Consider the following 21,715-nt stretch of genomic DNA (forward strand, 5'->3'; position numbering starts at 1 on the left):
AGACGCGTAGGACAGGGACTTTCTCCCCAAGAAACTTTCATACTGGAAGCAGAAAGATGGATGTTGATGGCAAAACATATATGAGAGCTATTCGAGCATCTATGCAGCAGAGTAACAAGGTGTGGGACGGGGGTGATGAAGTAGAAAATGCGTGGTAGGTTAGAAAATATTTGTAATGGAAGAGGCACCAACTTGTTCCTTTTGAATTTGTATTCCTCTTAAATGACAGAAAGAGGTAGTGAAAGAATTAGATCTATCTGATGTTGTAAATAAATTAGTACTGTACTCCTAAAACTCGTTCACAGTTACTTTCAAAAGATTGTCACAGGGCTTCCCTGGTGGCGCAGTGGGTGGGAGTCCGCCTGCCGTCGCAGGGGACACGGGTTCATGCCCCAGTCCGGGAAGATCCTACAGGCCGTGGAGCAGCTAGGCCCGTGAGCCATGGCTGCTGAGCCTCTGCGTCCGGAGCCTGTGCTCTGCAACGGTAGAGGCCACAACGGTGAGAGGCCCGCGTACAGCAAAAGAAAAGAAAAAAAAAAAAAGATTGTCACAGTATAGTAAGTCTTTGTTTTGGGATAAGTCTTTCTAATAGACATAGCTAATTTGCTTCAGGAAGCATTTGCCATGGTGAGATATAAACTTTATTGCATCTCTTTCCATAGGCAAGCCACCAAGGGAAGATGTCACCCTCGAGTTAAGTCATTTTACTACCTATAATGACATATTACTGGGGTGTTTATAAGTTGCCTGTATTAAATAAGTTTGGAAAAGGGCCCCAGCTGAGGTGGATTCACCATGAATTCAATGAAGCTTAGGCTTCAGGGCTCCTCACTTGCAGAGGTCCCTTCCAAGGTATTGAGAGGGGTGCTAGCGATTTTTGTATTCATAATTTTGCATGTTTTTATTAGATAGGATTTTCCAAAGTAGGTGAGCTTCAGGCTCATTAATATGGTACCAAGGGCTTCCCTGGTGGTGCAGTGGTTGAGAGTCCGCATGCCGATGCGGGGGACGCGGGTTCATGCCCCAGTCCGGGAGGATCCCGCATGCCTCGGAGCTGCTGGGCCCGTGGGCTATGGTCGCTGGGCCTGCGTGTCCGGAGCCTGTGCTCTGCAGCAGGAGAGGCCGCAACAGTGAGAGGCCCGTGTACCGCAAAAAGAAAAAAAAAAGGAAAGAAAAAAAGTAAAAGTAATATGGTACCAGGAACATAAGCACTAAGAGAGAATAAGGGGAAAATCAAAGCCTTATCCCTATTGAATTATTTACCTCATTGTTGAGAATATCAGTAAGGGAGGAGTGGCCACACTCTGAAGGCAAATTGAGCCCTAATGCTCCCCCAGTCAGCTAGCGCTGGTTTCCTTTAGATAGCTATGTACACACAAAAGTTTACACACTTCAGGGTGCTGTCATCACTTTTTGCTGTGTACTAGAATCCTGGCACCTTCTCAGATTAGGAAAAGCATTAACGCTAAAAACAAAAATAACTTGGGTCTGCCCTTTGGGGTGATTCAGGGTGGCTGTTTTATTTGTAGTAGTTCAAAATTTTGAGATTGTCACACCTAGCAACTACTATGCTTTTCTTCTCCCAACTGCCTCTTATTCTTTACACCTGTAGTATTTTCTTCCATTCTATATGTTTTTTCACTTGTTTGATAGTGTTCTTTGAAGCGCAAACTTTTTAAGTTTTATAAAATCCAATTCATCTATTTTTTCTTTGGTTGTTTGTACTTCTGGTATCATAGCTAAGAAACTATTGTCTAATGCAAGGTCATAAAGATTTACTCCTGTGTTTTCTTCTACGAGTTTTATAGCCTTAGCTCTTATATTTGGATATTTGATCCATTGGGAGTTTATTTTCATATATGGTGTGAAATGTAGGAGTCCAGCTTCATTATATTGTGTGGGGATGTACGGTTGTCCCAGTATCATTTGAAAAGACTGTTCTTTCCACATTGAATTGTTTTGGTACGCTTGTTGAAAATCAATAGACCATAAATATGAGGGTTTATTTCTATAATGTCTATTCTGTTCCATTGATTTACATGTCTGTTCTTATTCCAGTACCACACTGTGATTGCAGTAGCTTTGAACTGAGTATTGAAACCAGGATGTGTGAGTCCCTCACTTTGTTCTTTACCAACATTGTTTTGGTTATTCTGTTTCCTTGAATTGCCTTATGAATTTTAGAATTAGCTTGGCAATATCTGGAAAGATATCAGCTGAGATTTTGATAGGAATTTCAATGGAACCAGAAGTCGATTTGGGAAGTAGTGACATTTTAATAAGATTATCTTCCAGTCCATGAATCCGGCATGTCTTTATATTTATTTAGGTCTTCTTCAATTTCTTTCAACAGCTTTGTACATTTCACAGTGAATCTTGCCCTTACTTGGTTAAATTTTTCCCTAAGTATTTTATTTCTTTTGGTGCTGTTACAGATGGAATTGTTTTCTTAATTTCATTTTTGGATTACTCATTGCTGGTGTGTAGAAATAATATTTATCTTATATCCTACAACCTTGATGAATTCTTTTATTAATGCTAACAGTTATTTTCGTAGATTCCCAGGAATATGTCTTGTGGTCTTCCAGTTTCCCAGGAATACATTGGCACATTTCAAAGTCTCTGTGGACATCTCATTCCTCAGCTTTTCTTTTTAAGCTTTTTGTTTGGGCTGTTTATTGCCCCAAACTGTTATCCATCGCCTCATGCAACCGCCATGTTAAAATATTTCTTGAAAATGTTTTCCAGAAATGCAACCTGAGTAACGACTTTTCTCACTAGACAGCTCTCAGTCAGGTCAAAGGGCAAGCCTTGCAAGTGATGTCTTCCAGGGGACCACCAGACATGTTAAACAATGACAGTTCTTTGGGAATGAAGCTTTGAAGGACCTCCCAGTCCATGCTGCTCCTTCTGGTACCAGGGATGTGGGCTGTTTTTCAAGGCTACCACTGGCATGGAGAGCAAAGGTCAAGGACAAGTTCAAGCAACACAGATCTCATTGTTCTTACCGAAATTAATTTGTTTTCCTTGAATAAATTGCTCCCCAATGTGCAGTAACCCTGTTGGTTAAATTTCCAGAGTTCCGACGAAGTTGATTCTGACCATTTTTGCCAGTTTTGTTGTTGTTGCTGTTGTTACTGGTATTGTTGCTTCTATGGAGGGATGAATTTTCAGATGCCCTTCCTCCATCATTTTTACTGATTTTCCTGCAATATTTTTTAAAAGTCTCTAAAGTCTCAATGACCATAGGCTAATTAAATATTTGTCATGGGAGATGATTAAGGAAAAAATAAATTAAAAGATAAATACTAACTAAAAAGAGAAAATAGAATTCTCATAGAGGCTTTGCCGGATGGGTAGATGAAGTTTGAAAAGGTATTTCTATATTTAGTGCTCTGAAAATTAAGGTTAAATTAACAGATGTTCAACACACCCCCACTTTTTTTTTCAGGTTAAACACAGGCTTTACGTCAGAACTGAGTTCAAATTCCAGCTCTGCTTCTTACTAGCTTGATGACTTAGGACAAGTTATGTAACTTCTCTGTGCCTCAGTTTCCTCATTTGTACAGTGGGGTAATATATCTATCACATAAGGTTACTGTGAGGATTGACTGTTAAATGCTGATCACAGATGCCTGGCAACACAAAAGATATTAGTTTTGATAATTATCTTTATAATATTCTCCAAAAATACGCTAATAATTCTTGAGTAGATTTAACCTAAAGTTAGATATTCTTTTCTTTCTTCCTGTTTATTTTGGTCTTTTTTCCCCTATTTGTTTTAAAGAACTAAGAAGAAAAAAAAAAAAAAAGAACTAAGAAGAAAATCTATTCGAGCATTTTGGAATAAAATTTTGTTTCCCCAAATTAATTCGTTTATTTTATTGATATATAAAGAAAATGTTATTTATTTATTCAGCAAACATTTATTAAACACCTAGTAAATATTAGGCACTGTGTCAGGCACAGGAATAATAATGACAATAAAGTGTGGTCCCTGCTCTCAAGTTGCTCACAATCTAGGGGACTGACAAGTAAACAGGTTATTACATACACAGTAACAAAGGCTATGATAGAAGAATACACATGGTACTATGTGATGGAAGTATGGGTTTCACCAGTTCCTGTTGGATTTATCTTTCCTTCTTTTGCTCCAGAACCAAGGAATTAGCCTTATTTTTGCCTTTAACTGGGTAGTTTAAATCATGAAATTTTAAAAAATTTGTAGAGATGAAAGAAAAACACCTTGAATTATGGAGGACACTAGAAATAGTATTTTTTTACAGAGCAAGGGCTTCCTACCAGCATAGTTACTTTGAGGGTTTTTAAACTGAAAAGTTCTTTGTCATATTTTTTCCTTGCTAGCTACTTTTTTTTCTATTTTGTTGTTTGTTTCTCTTCTCCACTTTATCATCTAGAGACCTGGGTGGTTCCCAATGAAAGAGTGTTTTACAGATTCTTAGAGTGATTTATAGGTAAAGAAAGAAAATGATTTTTTTTAACCTTCAAGTTTCATACCAAAAAAAATGAATATAATCTTTCATGGAAGTAAATGAAAATGCAGATTTTAATTCCATTCCATTTTTCAGAATTCTCAATCGTAATCCTTTGACAGCAGTTAAAGATTCTTATCTTGTTAAATTGCCAGCATTAAAATATTTGTAAGTATTGCAACAGTTTCATGGCTCATGAAATAATTTCTGCTCTTTTTTGCTTTCGTCAAAGATTGAGTACTTTGGCTGAAATGTCATAATTTAGATTTTAACTGGGTTATTGAAAATAAGAGTTATTGGCAAAGAAGAGGATTAAGAAAGAATATATATGGTAAGACAGCCAGCAGAGAATGAGAACAGTGTTGAAGAACACATATAGTTATGAAGATGTAGATGCATGTAGGAATATTATTTATCCCAGAAAGCAAAAAGGAATAAGGAGTACATTATTTTTTTAAAAAAGAATGATCAAAGAGGTAGATGCAATTGAAAATGAGAAGTTCGGATAATAAAAAATGATTGTGCTGTTCAGCACCATGGTCATTCATTTGATGATGCAAATTTAAATTTCTTGAATAAGAGCTCTTTGGAATTATCATCTATGGCAAGTAGAAGCCAGAATTGAAGTAATCACATGTTAAGTATCTTTTTATGTTTAGAATTTTTGTCTTTGGGTTTTATATCATGCATATTTGGGCTTCTCCTTCAGAGACATGGGAACAACACAAGTGTCACTTACAACTATTGAAAGCATCCTCATGATGACCCTTGAATTGGAAAAACTGTAAATTGATTTTTCTTACATTTATTTTCACTCAGTTGTTTCTGTTTTAGTTTTCTTTTATTATTTTCTTAAGTCAGGTTTATTTATGTATAATTTTCATTTAACAAAATTCACTATTTGTAAATATACATTGTGATGTGTTTTGACAAACGTATAATTCTGTAGCCACCACCATATTTGAGGTAAAGAAACCTTCTGAACTCCCAAAAGACCCCTCATGTCCCTTTGTAGTCAATCCATCCTCCTCCCACTACCAGACCCTGGTAACCAACAATCTGATTTTTGTCCGTATAATGTTGTCTTTTCCAGAATATCTTATAACTGAAATCATGTGGTATGTAGCCATTTGTTTTTCGCTTCTTTCACTTTTTGGAATCTCTTTGGAGATTGATGTGTTTTGTTGCACCTGTCAGTATTTCATTCCTTTTTATTGCTGAGTAGTATTCTAGTTGTGTGGATACACAGTTTGTTTACACATTCATCGTTTGATGAACATTTGAGTTTTTCCTAGTTTTCTGGCTATTATGAATAAAGCCTCTGAAAACATTCACGTGTGTGGGAACATATGTTTTGTGCGAGCATATGTTTTCATTTCTTTGGGGTAAAATACCTAAGTGTGGGATTGCTTCATCATATGCTAAGTGCATATTTAACTTTTTAAGAAACTGCTGAACTGTCTTCTAAAGTGCCTGTGCCATTTTGCTTTCCCACTAGCAGTTTATGAGAGTTGCAGTTGATCCACATCGTCACCTGATCATTATATTTGTTTTTAAAAAAAATTTAGCCTTTCTAGTAGGTGTGTGGTTCCATCTCGTGGTGTTTGCCACATTTTGCATTTCTGTAATAGCTGATGATGTTGAGTATCTATTCATGTGCAAATATCTTTTAAAATAAAGTGTCTGTTAAAGTCCATTTTTAATTGGATATTTGTATAGAGTTTTAAGAGTGCTTTATATAAAAAGCAATGGAAAAAGTCCTTTCTCTCAGATATGTGTTTAGTAAATATCTTCTCCCAGATTGTGACTTATCTTCATTGTATTAAAGTGTCTCTGAAGACCAGAAGTTTTAAATGTTTGATGAACTCTAATTTAGCAATTTTTTTTCGTATTTATTTAATTTATTTATTTGGTTGTGCTGGGTCTTAGTTGCAGCAGATGGACTCCTTAGTTGCGGCTAATGGGCTTCTTAGCTGTGGCATGTGAACTCTTAGTTGCGGCATGCCTGTGGGAATTAGTTCCCTGACCAGGGATCGAACCTGGGCCCCCTGCATTGGGAACTTGGAGTCTTAACCACCAGGGATTCCCTTAGCAATTTTTCTTAGATGGTTTGTGCTTTTCTGTGTCTTATCTAAGAAATCTTTTTCTGAGACCCCATTGTGTGACCCAAAATCACAGAGATTTTCTCCTGTGTTTTCTTCTGGAAGTTGTATAGTTCCATTTAGGTCTATGATTCATTTTGAGTTAATTTTCATGTATGTTTTGAGGGAAGGGTCAAGTTTCTTTTTTTGCCATTAAAAAAAAACTATTTCTGTAGGACCCTATTGTGACATTTTATTACACAACTTACTGCACCTTAAATTGTGCCATCCCCCTCCAGTATGGCAAACTAATAGAAACTTTCTGTTATGCCAAGGCTAGTTGAGGGTATTGCATGAGATTAGTATGTGGAAAGAACCCTGCATTTAGCAGTCTGTTCCAACCGTCTTTATCAGGTCAGCTGACAAATGACTGTCTTCACCACGCCATCACACATCGGTCACTGCTCTAGCCTCATCTTCCTCAGCCTCCAACAGCATCTGCCACAATTGTGATCCCTCTCTTGTCAGTAAGATGCCTTCCTCTCTGGATATTAAAAATTATTTCCCAGGGCTTCCCTGGTGGCGCAGTGGTTGAGAGTCTGCCTGCCGATGCAGGGGACGCAGGTTCGTGCCGCGGTCCGGCAAGATCCCACATGCCGTTGAGTGGCTGGACCCGTGAGCCATGGGCGCTGGGCCTGCGCCTCCAGAGCCTGTGGTCCCCAACGGGAGAGGCCACAACAGTGAGAGGCCCGCGTACCGCACAAAAAAAAAAAAAAAAAAAAAAAAAAATTCCCTATGTAACTACAATACTGTTAACACACAGTATTGAAGAAATTAAATTCCTGCACAATAATATTACCTAATAAATAGTTGCTATTCAATTTTCCCCAATTGTGTCTCTCATATAATATCATGTCTTTTAACATCTTTTTGAGGTATAATTGACATATAGTAATTCACACACACACATACATACACACCATGAAGACATCACCAAAATCAAAATGTCTATCACCTCAGAAAGTTTCTTAACGTTTCTTTGTAATTATTGCTTCCTATCGTTCCTTGCCCTTTCCAATCGCCATGCAACCATTGATCTGCTTTCTGTTTGCATTTTCTAGAATTTTATGTAAATGAAATCATGCAGTGTATACTTTTTTCTAACTGGCTTCTAAGATCAGCGTGATTATTTTAATCTTCATCCATATTGTTGTATATATCAGTAATTCATTTCTGTTTATTGCTGAATAGTATTCCATTATATGGATGTACCCCAATTAATCTATTCACCATTGATGGACATGTGAGTTGTTTCAGTCTTTGTTTATTACAGATAAAGTTGCTATGAATATTTGTGTACAAGTCTTTGTATGGATGTATACTTCCATTTCTCTTGGGTAAATACCTGCAAGTAGAATGGCTGGATCACTGGTAAGTGTATGTTTAAGTTTTTAAAAAATACCTATTTTCCATAGTGGTTTGATCATTTTACATCTCTACCAGCAGTGTATGAGAGTTGCATCTTCTTCATGTTGCAGCCAACACTTGCTATGCTCAGTATTTTTAATTTTAGATAGTTTAATAGGTGTGTAATTTTTTCTCACTCTAGCATCCCTAACGATTAATCTTGTCAAGCATCTTTTCGTATGCTTATTTTCCATATGTATATCTTTGAATCTTTTATCTATATTTTTCTGGAGTTTTGTGAGTTCTTTATATATTCTTAAAATTAGTCCTTTATCCAATGTGTAAGTTGCTAAGTATTTTCTCCCATTCTGGGACTCATCTTTTCATTCTCTCCGTAGTGTCTTTTGCAGGGCAGAAATTCTTAATTTTGATGGTGGCTAATTTATCTATTTTTTTTCTTTTATGGATTACGCTTTTGGTGTTGTATCTAAGAAATCTTGCCTAACTCAAGGTCATAAAATTTTTCACTTGTTTTGCTCTAGAAGTTTTATAGTTTTGTGTTACACATTTAGATCTTTGAACCAATTTGAGTTTATTTCTGTATATGGTATCGATGGAAGTTTTTTTTTTTTTGCACCTGGATATTCAATTGTTCCAGCATCATTTGCTGAAAAGACTATCGTTTCTCCTCTCAAATGCCTTTGAACGTGAAAGTCAGTTGTCCACATCTCTGTACTTCTGAACTTTCTATTCTGTTCCTTTGATTTTTTGTGTATCTTTACACTACTATCACCTTGTCTTGGAAGTGTAGCTTCATAAGCCTTGAAATCAGTTGCTGTTAGTTCTTCAACTTTGTTCATTTTCAACATTGTTTTAGTTATTTTAAATTTTATTTCCATATGAATTTTAGAATTAGCTTGTCAATTTCTATAGAAAAGCCTACTTGGATTTTGATCTATAAATCAGTTTGGGGAGAATTGATGTCTTAACAACAGTGAATCTTCTGATCCATGAATACATTTTATCTCTCCATTTATTTAGGTCTTCCTTAATTTCCCCCAGGAATAGTTTTCAGTTTTCAGTGTGCAAGTCTTTTACATCTTTTTTCAGATTTATTTAAGTATTTTATATGTTTGATTCTATTATAAGTAGTATTTAAAACCTTTGATCTCTGATTGTTGGTTGAGATAAATTAATCTTTTTGTATGTTGATCTTGTACCCTGCAAACTTGATAAACTCATTTATTAGTTCCAGTAGCAATTTTGTAGATTCTGTCAGGTTTTCTACATAATCATGTTATCTGCAAATAAAGTAGTTCTACTTCTTCCTTTCCATTCTGAATATCTCTTTTTTTTTGTTTCCCTATTGCACTGGCTAGAACCTTCAGTGCAATGTCAAATAGAAGTAATGTGAGTAGACATCCTTGCTTTTGTCCTGATCCTGGAGTTGTGCCTCACGGGCTCTAGAGCACAGGCCCAGTAGTTGTGGCACAAGGGCTTAGTTGCTCTGCGGCACGTGGGATCTTCGCGGAGAAGGATCGAACCCATGTCCCCTGCGTTGGCACCCAGACTCTTAACCAGTGTGCCAACAAGGAAGTCCCGAGCTGACAAACTTTTGTCAGATGTAAGATAAAGGAGGCTTCATCATCATCACTCTCAAACTGCCTATTAAGAACTCACTTCAGATTCCAGAAAATGGGTAAATATTCTTTAGTGCATTGTAGAAACCTTATTTCATATTAACTTGCCATCCAAATTTACTTCTGCAGAATTAACATTTCATTATGTTAAGGACCTTTACAATTCCTCTGAATAAGGGAGTGAGGCTTAGACTTCCCAGACCTTTCCCTTTATAATTGTGTGTCTTCTCTGATTGGCTTCTTGCTCTGGCTACTTCCTACTGACCTTGCTGCCTCTTCTCACCCATATTTCTTTACTCACTGATTTCACCTTTATTGAATCTGAGAACTCTCCTCAGATGTGACTCTAGGTACACTACCTCCCACTTCTTTACCCTGTTTAACACCCTCTTCAATCCTGGCTGTACTCCCTGGGATTGAAATGATTTTGTGTCAGACATTCTTTAATTTGCGGACCCTGTGACCATTTCACTTATCACTCAGATATTACAGATGGTCCTGGAAAGATTATGAAACAGTTACTTGGTATCAGTTGTGAGTAATGAGTTCTTTTCTTATATTGGACATTAAGACCATTCCATAAGCGTAGGTTGTGAGATTTTCACAGCATAAAGCCTGGTCACTGATGGCATAATGAAGAAAATGTTCTCCAAGTCACTATAGAGTTGAGAGGAAAGGGCATTCGTATTAGATTTGTTTATTTAATGCAGAGCCTTAGTTTACTACCCACAATCCCGAAATTTTTCCCTACTTTACTTATGCGTTCTTTTTCAATTTTATTTATTTATTTATTTATTTGCTTACACCGGGTCTCAGTTGCAGCAGGCGTGCTCCTTAGTTGCGGCTCAAGGGCTCCCCAGTTGTGGCATGTGGGCTCCCCATTTGCAGCAGGCAGGCTCCTTAAATGTGGCGTGCGAACTCTTAGTTGCAGCATGCATGTGAGACCTAGTTCCCTGAACAGGGATTGAACCTGGGCCCCCTGCATTGGGTTATCGGAATCTTAACCACTGCACCAGCACGGATGTTCCAATTGTGTGTTATTTTATTCATTGGCAGGTATCTTCCTATCATTTTTCCCCTGTGTTTTTTATAAATACAGAAAAGAGAATAGCATCTTAAAATAAAACCAAGGAAAGGCCTAATGTATCTGAGTTTTTCTCAGTAGCACGAAGGGAAAGGTTTGCCAGCAAGAACTGTGGCAAGGTTATCCCAGATGTCAACTGTCTCTACTACCCAGTGGCTCAGAGCCCTTCTGAAGCTTCCTAATTGTCCCGGACAGCTCCATTATAACTCACCGCACAGGACCTAGCCTCCCATCTGACACTCAACATTTAAAAATTACTCTTCATTTCTCCTTCCCTGCAGGCAACTTCAGTTGGAGAAAGTAATTTCATTTTCTTATGTACTCAGTCATTCACTCAGTCAACAGACCATCACTCCTCTATTATATGCCAATATGTATTCTTCTTTCTGGTAACAAGGAAAGAATAATATATGGTTCCATCAAGCACTTAAGGAGCTCATAAACTAGTGACAGAAGAAGATGCACAAACAAATCAAAAAAGAATTAACATTGCTTTGGCTTTATTTGTATTATTTGAATTTTTATGATTAAATTTATATACTACACCCTGTTCAAATGGAAATAGACGTTTCAGAAAGAAGTAGTGATGTATAAAATCCACAGTAATATGGAAGTTCTTTAGAATTTAGAGAGTTAAGATTGGAAATATTTGCACTCTCAAAGAAGCTTGTTAATGCGGATGAATCTCTAATTCTTTTGGTTGCTTCATTTATATTTATAGAGGTATACATATTCCCTCTTCTAACAGGGGTTAGTAACTTGGGGAGGGGGTGCTACAGATTAAGGTCCTAATTCAGTTTCAGGTCCATCTTGTCTCCTCTTCAGGTCATATTCTCAAGCAGGAGCTACAGGATGAGTTGAGTAAAACAGTCCATACCTTTGCTTACCCCCAGGCCCATAATAGGCTTCAGTTGGGCTTCGTTGGATGCTTTCATCATCACTTTCACCACCGGATGTCAGGGAACCTTCCGGTTAATCAGGGGCCCTGGAAATGATGCAGAAAAGTACTGACTTAAAAATAACAACATTTATTTAGGGCTCACTGTGAACTCATTGCTTAAAATGTCCTACTTAATCTTCACAAACACTCTATGAAATTGGAATTAATAAATCTCAGGTATATCCAAAATAAATCTCTGTGTAGGGTTGTGATATTTTTAGGTCTTTTATGTCTTTAGGTTCATCTCGGCGCCAGACATAAGGAGGTTCATCATAATACACTTGCCCTAAACAGCTCCAGATGCCAAGAATTGGCAAATTAATTCTTTGGTTTCCATGGGTGGTGAAAAAGGATCATCAAGGTAAACTCTGTAGACTTTCTTTGACTAACCAGACTCCTTTCAACATTGAACTCCTAGACTTTACAGAGAAGAATAGAACAGGGCTATGGGGAGGAGATGTGGGAGGCTTCCACATGGAAGTATCTGAGCATTGGCCTGCCATCTAAATTAGTGACAAACTCAATGACTTGGATGGTGGTGTCCATAACTTTCTCCAGTATTTGTATGGTATATCATAAAAAATAGTTGTCCATATCTAGTCATTCCTTTGCAAGTCTCAGTTGATTTTGAAGGGATAGCATACCTAAACTATTACCTGGGATTGCTGGAGTTCAGTTTTTATTTCTAACAACAGAATATGTTGAAGTCTAGCCTTTAATTCAAAATCCTAACAGCTTCAGGATCTTTCTAACCTTGAAGAAAGGGAAAATGAAGATATTGTGACACCACTTCAGAAGCAAAATCTGAAGGTCTTCTGTGCTTTAGAGGTGGTGTTGCCCTCCCACGAGTGCTGGAGTCCTGGAGTTCGCATGGCTGAGGAACCTTTGGATAAGTTGGTAGACGGTCTGTTTTCCAGTATGTGTGTGTGTGGGGAGGTGAGGGAGTGGGATTTCTCTTTTTCCCTTTCTTTCCGAAACTCAACTTTTCAGATACACCATCACCTTTCTAAGGAACTAAAGCCCTGGGCAGAATTATTCTGCCCGACACTATAGGTTTTTATCTTAGGCAATGCCTGATAGCAAGCTTAGGAGCTTGCTGCCAAGAAGCTTAGGAGGAGGGAAAATGAGTTACGAATTTTTCTTTTTTTGGTTAATCATTATTTTTGTGCTAAAATAGTCATTCAAATACACATATCTTCTGGCCTTCAGTTATCCCAACAAAATCATTGTCTAAAGGTTGAAATAAACTCTTGTGTAAATGTTCAGTCCTTTGCCTCCTATAAAAGGGCCTGAGCAGAATAAGTAAATGGAGATCCCTAGACAGGGGATTCCGATTAGTACTGAGTTTTTTCCTAGAATCCATGGCAGTTGGGCTTAGGGTTTTAAGTCAGAGGCAGGGCTGTTAGCGAATGAGGTGGAGGAGGCTCCACCATCCATCTGAGTGGGTGATGGTTGAGGAGAGGCCAGATCATCTGCACTACAACCAAACCTATCTCACTGTATGATTCCAGCCCTTTACGCAGAGGAGAGCAGTGTCTGTAGCAGTGCAGCCTCAGCTTGTCCATTTGAAATCTGTGAGTAATACGAGATTTCTGCCACGTTTTTGGTTTGCATTTCCCATCTAGTATTTTAGGAACTTCCAGAATAGATCTGAGCAGTAAAAATATGCCATGCCAGGGTATACCTGCAACGGAGACATTCACCCGTAGCCCAGTGTTGTGCCTGCTCTTAATCACTAAGGTAATGATCTAAGAATCACAGATGCACTTTTAGTTTTAAACGTATAACCTAGAAATCAGTTATTCATATAGGCATTTTAAATTCATCTGTTTTGGTTGGATTTAGGGTCATTATTGTTCTTTATGAAAAGGAAGATAACCCAGAAGCTTGCTATTCAGAAAGCTATGACAGATGCATTTCAGAAATTGCTGATTGTGGTTTTAGGTAAGACTTTTTTGATTGTCGTTGAAGTGCTTCAGTTTCAGTGAGCAAATAAACTTATTTGAAAAGTTAATTGGATGAAAATAATGGTTATCTAAAATATTACATATTCTTTCATTCACCCTATGCTTTTACAGCAACAGTCTTAAATTTGTGCTTTGTGGCATTTATGAGAAAAACGACAGCAAATATTACTGTCCCCAGTGTTTAGATGTAGAATGACTTGCCTCAGTTCATACAGAAAGTGTTTGATCCAGTTCTTCCTCAATTGCTTGCTTATCATACAGAATAGTGTAGTGATTATAAGCCTTTGACACCTGTGTTTGAGTCCTAACATTGTCTCTTAAATTTTGTTGTTTTTGTTGTTGCAATTTTAGGTTTTTCTAGCCAGAGATATTTTCAGGTATTTAATATCTCTAAGCTGCAATTCCTTTATCTGCATATAGGGTTAGTAATTCAGCTTACCACCAAATGAGGGATATTGTAAGCAGACAAAATATATTGACTATTATTATTACCGTTGTTTTCTTGTTGAAGTGTTTATTTCTGATATATTGGGTGAATATGATTCTTATGTAATAATCGGCTATGTTTTTGTGAGCCTTGAAACTGGTCATGCTATTGAATAGCGTTGATTGTGTTCCCTATCGAGTTATACAGCGGTGAGATTGTCACAGGCTGTGCCCAAAGGAAACTTTATGATTAGTAGATTCCCGGAACAGAACTGCTGCCCTGCTTCACAGCCCTGCAGGCTTAGAGGCTGAGAAATCCTAGCTAAGTTGTCAGAGAGCTTATTTGCTTGTAAGAGTTGACCCTGGATTGGTCTTGGCCTTCCAGCCTGGGCAGTCCTTCCAATGAAGTTTGACTTCTCTGGTCGTCAGGCAGAATCTCCATCAGCTGTCAACTCTGGGTAACAACCTTTAAGAACCAAACTAAATTCCTGGGTTGTTTGTGCCTAATATGCCAAGGTACTCCTTAAATGTACCCAAAACTCCTTAGACCAAGAAGCCTGGTGGCTCTAGCTTGCCTTGAGGAAAGCTGTATTGTCCAAAGGGTACATGAGCCAGTTTCTGACAGTAGAGTGTTCAAATGCTCTCTCTGTCTGTCTCTGTCTCCAAAGCTTTGTTCATTTTATCTGGTAGAATTTTTGTTCCAGGGAGTAGGCACTTGCCTTGCTTCTAATAGGAAGTATCTGTTATAGTCCAGTGGTATCTCTCCCAGGTTTGAACTCACTTTGACTCCCACCTAATGCCTTCCTGTTTAATTGTATTGTGATTGAACATTTTTGTTTCCACAGCTTTTAATTTCAATGTCCTTATTCCTTAGTTCTCATTTCTAAGATCATAAATTTTTGAACCAAAGTTGATACTTCTTATATATGTTTTCACAAATAATTATGATAAAAACTGAAGTGTCAGATGAAGGAACTTCTAGGAAAATGCTATTATTTTCTGCTTTTAGAAGTCAAAAGTATGTCTAATTATTCTGTGCTACCATTGTATATAGGAAGTTTTAGAACAAGAAAACTTCTGAATTGATCCTTGTTAACTTTATTACAGAAAGTGGTAAAACAGCTGTGGCATATAGACCCTGTGAAGAGGTCACAGATGCTAGAACTGAAGAGGAACTACAGGATTTAATTCAAGTATGTGGAGATAAAAGCTCAAGGGGTACACAGCCAGTGTAGCCATAATTCAAAACAACCAGCAGGATATGGAAGACTTCAGCATATCTACTCAGCTCTGTGTTCCTTAGGAAAAGGTGAAACTCTGAAACTGCTTTTGAGGCAGGAAATTTCTAGGACTTTTCCAAGTTCTGAGCTTTGTCTCTGGCCCCTTATTTGAAGTTTGGAGAGCAGGAATGAGGGCCACCAGTGTACGTCTACAGTTGTGGACACAGGCCCTTAGAACTCCCCTCAATTAGAATTGCAGGGATTTGGGAACAAAGTAACTATGGTCTTAAGTGTGATTATGCTACACTGTTTAAAAACAATTCATGCCTTTCAAGTAAGGTATATTACCCAGATCTCAGCATCTCATATGTATCTTGTGTTAAATATTTTGCCAAAGAACCTTTCTGTAAAGAAGTTATATGGATACCTCGAATTAGGGATTAAGTTGTCAACGTAATTTCTGAAAGAAAACATTAATGTACTGCATATAGGATTTTTATTTAAAATGAGCAAAAAGTGTGTTTCATGCCATTGAGAGCTTAATTTTTGCCTAGATTTCTGATTATTTAACTCACCCCAATGTTGCAAAGTTTGTTTTGAAGGGAAGAAAGTAGAGAAAGAAAAGGTGGTTATGTTCTGAAAAATGAAAACTTTTTGAAAGTTTTTCCCGTACAAAATAATTATTTCAATTCAATTTAAATCAGTCAAGGAAACTTGAAACGTATCCATGTTTAGGCTTTAAGAAGTCTAGCTTCCTATGAAATGTGAAAGGAAAGGATTCCGTATTGATACTAAAGATTTTGGAAACCTGATTATAACAAGAGATCCACTCCTAAATGAGGCCAATCTTGGAATCAGTTCCATTTAGAAACCATTATGTGCTAGGCACTGGAAATAAGGTGAAGCTCCTTCTCTCTTGGAGTTTAGGTGTTAAAGGTGTAACAGACAATTAAAAAGGACTAAAATTAAATAGATTATGAAAAGGACTGTGAAGAAAGTAAACTTCGTGCTAGTTAGAGTATTTCAAGAAAATTACTTAACATGCTGACTTTAACATTCTAAGTATCTTCTCCATATGTGCACACAAGGTAGACCTCTGAAAAGTGGCACTGTAGTTTTTTCTAGATTAATGGCTCTGTTGAGACAAGGTGGGATGTGGGACATTTTCCCATGCTAATGTAAAGGGCGATTCACTTGGTTTTAAACTCTTTCCCAGAATGAATTGTTCACCTGCCCCATTCCCCTCCTACAGAAATTCTGGAGTTATCACTGATTCAGTGGTGACCCCCTAATAATAGAGTGGTGAATGAATCATGAGACGTGAATACTGAGAGTTTGGAGGAAATGGCAACATTTTAGCATAATTGTAAGGTGTGTTCCCCTCCCGCCACCCTAACTGGTGCTCATTTTGCAGGTCAGCTACTTTTCATGTCAGCCGTTTGGCCAAAGGGAGGAAGAATGTCTCTCAGACTTCAGCTTTGAGGGGGAAGAGTTGAGATTGCCAGAACTGGACTAGCACTTTTGAATTTCCCAGAATGCCAGGTCGTTTGGTTTCCACGGGAAGCTCTGCATCGTTCCCAACCCCCCTCAACCACTGGGCTGTCAGAGTTTGGGGCCACTCGGGTCTGCAGCCCAAATCCCGCCTCATTGTTTGGGACCGGGGTGCGCAGGGCGGATTTGGGAAGAGGGCCCAGCAGGAGGTAACTGTCACCTTTGCAAGGGGAAGGATGGCTTGCGCCCTGTGGACTCTGGGAGAAAGTCCCACTCTGGTGGCGCGGATTGGATCTCCGAATGAGCCTAATAACGGTGGCATAACTAAAGACGTCATAAATAACGGGTGGGACGTTTTGTGGGGCCGGTCCGCGCGGTTGCTAACATGAGCCCTCACATCACGGCACTGGCATAGCAGTTCGGTTTGGCTCTGGAGGAGGATGTGGCTCCAGCTCCTCACTGGCCTGGGTCACTGTGCCTGGGAGCCGCCGCATGTTATGTCGTGGCTGCGCCTCTGTGTCGTGTCTGCACCCCACGGCTCTTCCTCACATGGCAACAACGGTCGCTTCTAGTCCAGGCAGTTCAGCCTCCGGAGTGGGCCATGGGCCCCGTCCAGGTGATCCCCAACCCCGCACGGCTGACCGAGGCTTTGTCTTCAGATGCCTAAGAACCCTTCCTAAATTGCCCCATGCCCTTACATCCCTGGCAGAAGCCGGGGGCTTTAACTACTTGACGTCCTAGTCTCCAGTCCAGATGTTGGCCCGGCCTCATCAGGAGTTGACTGAGACTGGGGTTCCATACCCGGACACGGATTCGGTTGGAGAGCTGCCTACAGGGCCAGATCAGTTTGCTGTTCCACATCAGGATCTGAATAACAAGAAAACCCAACATCAAAAGCTCCCAGAGGCAGTTCCAGTGCTAGACTGGGATCAGAGTCAGCCCTTGGTTCTCCTTTCTCGACACAAAAGTAAGACTAAACACATAGGTCTAGATGAGGCTGAAGGTCACCAGTCATTTGTTCATACTTGTTCCACCTCTAGGTAGTAAGAGCTCAAAACCACTGAAGTTTATTGTTTCACCCCCAAACCTGAAGAAAGATCTAGTTCAGCATCAACGGCTTGCCAAAGTTGTTGTTGGAACTACAGGCCAATTTCGAAAAAAACACTCAGGGTCTAGAACGACAGTTGCAGGGTTGTTGTTTGGATACCAGTATGGATGCCATTTAACCTGAGGAGAGGTGACCTAGGGATTTTTTTAGGAGCCCAGATAAAACTATGGAGCCCCCAGAGGAAGCTGAAACTTCTCCATCCCAGCAGGAGGCCCAAGCTCCTCATGCAGAGTTCATTGAGGAGGCTGAAACTTTACCCCAGCAGGAGCCCCCTGCTTAGCATCCACAAAGCCCTGAGGAGGTTGAATCTTTTTTCAATCTTTCAATCTTTTGAAGTTCTGCCCCTTGTCCTGTGCTTTAAAGGAGACTCCAATCTACCTGTTGAAACCTGCTTCTTGCAATTCTGCCTTGGTTTCGAATCCTCTTCGTTGCCTTACCTCAATATATTTTTCGCCGAAAGTTGCCCTTCTTAACTCTGCAGGTTTGTGAATTACAGTGCCCCTGAGCTCCATTTTCAACTCGCTTTTTTGTGAGCTGGTCACAAAACCACAGGACTGCTTCAGGCCCTGTTCTTTCTCCGGGGCAGCAGGCTGAGCCTTTGGTTAATTCTTCCTCCTGATGGGAAATTAGAGTGGCATGAGCCTGTCCAAACACCTACAGCTGTTCTCTCATTGGTTCGCCCTCATACCTTTCATGCTCCGCACTAACTGCAGACTGTACGAAACAGGAGGTTAAATGCGCTGATTCTCCAAATGGGGAGATTGTTAGTAAAGCGGCTGGAATGGCGAACCCGAGCACCAGGAGAGGAAAAATGAGGTGGGTTTTAGGAAACCTTTCCCGATCACCCGGTGTACTATCCTCTGTGTGTCCCATGCATGTTTTAGCCGTAGGAGGATTCCCTTAAACCTGGAGCGTTGGGACCCATGTAATGGGTGGCACGCAGTATTGCTTTAAAGGGTCTGCATTTGCTCACCCAACCTCACCAATCGGCTCAGCCCCAAGTGTCCAGCCTTATGTCTCATCCAGCTGTGGGTGAAGATAAGTTCAATTCACGGTTCATCACAGCCCCTGGACGAATTTTGTAAGAATTTCTCTCTCCATCACTCTGTGTTTTTTTCCTTTTTGAAATTTCTTTTTATAATGGGGTTTTGCTGATATTCACTGCAGTGTTTATGCCACTCTACACACACTTGATTCCCTTACGGAGACATATCAATACATAGGTTTTAAGCTTCTTACTAGTCACCTATATTCCTCTGCGGTGCATAGGGGGTGTTGAGTCCAGTTCATTGAGCAAACAGTAGGTCTTGTCTATTACATATTTGGTTTATGGAAGGGTATCTGTGTTAATTTCAAACTCTGGTTTTATGCATTACCCCACCTCACCTTTCCTCTTAAGTCGGCATAAGTGCATTTTCTAAATGTGTGACTCTGTTCTGTTTTGTATTCAGCTCATGTGTAGCCAAGTTTACATTCCGTCTATAAGTGATATCTTATGATAAGTTTCCTTTTCTGTGTGACTTCTTTCACTTAGAATCATCGTACCTAAATCCACTCATTTTGCTGCTGCTGGCCTTATGACATTGATTTCATGGCTGAGTGATAGTCCATTGTACATAAGTACCAGAACTCCTTTATCCATTTTTCTCTTTCCCGGGATATTTAAGGTGCACCGAAGTCGAGGATTTTGTAAACAGAAGAGCCCTAAACTTTGGGGTGTCTGTGTCTTGTTGATTTTTAGTTTTCCCAAGGTATATGGCTATGAGTGGAAGTGCCCTATGTTCTGTAGCTCTTTTCTTTACATGTTTCAGGAAACACCATTGTAGTGGAATAACTGAGGACATGGAAAGGAGACGTGAGCCATGAGCCCCTGCCCCCCAGCAAACTGGGGGCTTGCGAATAAGCCAGAACTGCAAACAGTCCTGATTGCTTTGAGCCCCGCCACCCCCCCGGCAAACTGGGGGCCTGCGAATAAGCATTGAGTGCTTTGGGCACTGATCCATGAGATGTCCTCAGTATAATCAGAATGGTGGGAACACAACGAAATGTCCTTGTGCTACTTCAGTATAATGAGAATGGTGGGAACACAAGGCAATGTCCTTGTGCTGCTTTTGCACTCAGGGATGAAGCACGGCATGTTTTCGTGAAAGCCCATTATTGCTTGCATATTCAATAAAAGCGTATGTTGCTGCTTTGGCATTTCTGAAATGTTAGGAAAACAAGTCTTAAAATGTAAACATAGATAATGCTTAAATAAAAGCTACCACAGCAGGACAGACAGCGCTGTTTTGCCTGAGCGAGCAGCAGCCCTCTACTGCTGTGCTTCGACACAATTCATCTCCTGTGATGAGCTTACTTTCGGCCCTGGCATAAGAAAAACTACAACATTTGGCGCCCGAACAGGGACCTGAAGGTAAGCAATCGCGTGATCGCGGGACCGAAGGGGAATTTGGTACGTTCAAGAGTAAGCCAAACCTTCGGGAGCAGTAGAGTAACTGTAATGGGGAATTCCCATTCAGTAGAATTTCAGTACATTAGATTCCTGAAACAGTTATTACGGAGTTCAGGAGTGAAAGTGAAACCAGAATCTTTTGATGAATTGTTTGCATTGGTTCGTAAACATTGTTACTGCTTTCAACCTACTGGTCATAACCAGTTGAATATAAAAGTTTGGAAACAGGTTATGTGAGCCTTAAGAAGAGCTCATCAACATGGAGACCCTGTATCTGTCCGTGTTTGGTCTGTTTGTAAATTAATTTCCCTTGCTCTGAAACCATGACAATCTGAAACTGAAAGTGAAAATGGGGCACGCCCTCAGCGTCCGAATTCTGATCCCGATCATTCTGCTGCTTTTCGTACTTTGTTTCGTGAGTCTCCTATAGAGGACCTTCCTCCGCCCCCTCCTCCCCTTGTGTCTGAGACGGGAGAGGATTTTTCAGGTTCCAGTGATGAAGGGGCTTTTTCTGATGATGATAAAGATCGGGAGCAGGCTAGCAAACAAAATGAGATGCCACTTTCTCAACAAAATGAGATTTCTGATATACTTTCAAAGTTGAAAAATTTGAGGGTTAAATTGGAAGAAAATAAAAACAGTGCTACCACTCCTTTATATCAGGAGCCATGTCCTACTATTCCTTTGGCTCCTCCTTTAGAATTAGCAGCTTATCCTGTTGGAGCCTCTCGTCAGTTTCGCTTTCCTCTAAAACCTGAATCTAATAGAATATTGTTGGAAGAAGAGATGAATAAACAAGAAAAGCAATATTCTGAATCATTTTTTGCTTTCCCTATTGTTAGACAAGCTATGCCTGCTAATGATCAATTTCTGAATGGGTATATGAACGTTGAGTATAACCCTCATGATGTAAAAATTTTAAAAATGCTAAAAAAAGCCATTAAGGTATATGGGATGCATTCTAATTATGTTCAAGGTGTTTTGTCTAGGTATGCTTCCGAAAACATATTAATTCCTCAGGATTGGGAGGCGCTTGCCAAGACTGTTCTTGAACCTGGACAATATATACAGTTTAAGACTTGGTGGAAAAAAGAAGGCGCCTCCATTGACCTGGGGACAAATGAAAAAGTTTACAGGCACTGCTGAAAATCTTGTTATTTCGCAGGGTAAATCCCTCAATAGCACCAGTCTTTTTGTGGCCATAATGGCAGTGTTGTCTGCACAGGTAATAAGCATATCAGCCAATGAGATAAATTGTACTAACCATACGTATTGGACTTATATTCCTAACCCTCCTCTTAATATGGGGGTTACCTGGTGGGATGCCCCAATTCTTGTATATATAAATGAGTCTAGATGGTTGCCTGGTCCTTTTGATGATAGAGGCCCTTTGAAGCCGGAAGAAG

The 21,715-nt window shown here is 39.5% G+C and overlaps 1 pseudogene across 1 annotated transcript in view; it reads left to right on the plus strand.

The window, feature by feature from the left end:
- The window catches only part of LOC307181510 (RAD52 motif-containing protein 1-like), a 50,582-nt pseudogene extending 32,447 nt beyond the window's left edge, over positions 1 to 18,135 (plus strand). The window contains exons 4-8 of the transcript XR_013831742.1: positions 12,381 to 12,549; positions 13,491 to 13,589; positions 15,146 to 15,231; positions 16,673 to 16,800; positions 17,498 to 18,135. The product of XR_013831742.1 is annotated as an RAD52 motif-containing protein 1-like (transcript). The remainder of the gene's footprint in view (positions 1 to 12,380; positions 12,550 to 13,490; positions 13,590 to 15,145; positions 15,232 to 16,672; positions 16,801 to 17,497) is intronic.
- The last annotated feature ends 3,580 nt before the right edge of the window (positions 18,136 to 21,715 follow it).

Source organism: Stenella coeruleoalba (genome assembly GCF_951394435.1).
Source record: "Stenella coeruleoalba genome assembly, contig: scaffold_46, whole genome shotgun sequence".
In the NCBI taxonomy this organism is placed as follows: domain Eukaryota; kingdom Metazoa; phylum Chordata; class Mammalia; order Artiodactyla; family Delphinidae; genus Stenella; species Stenella coeruleoalba.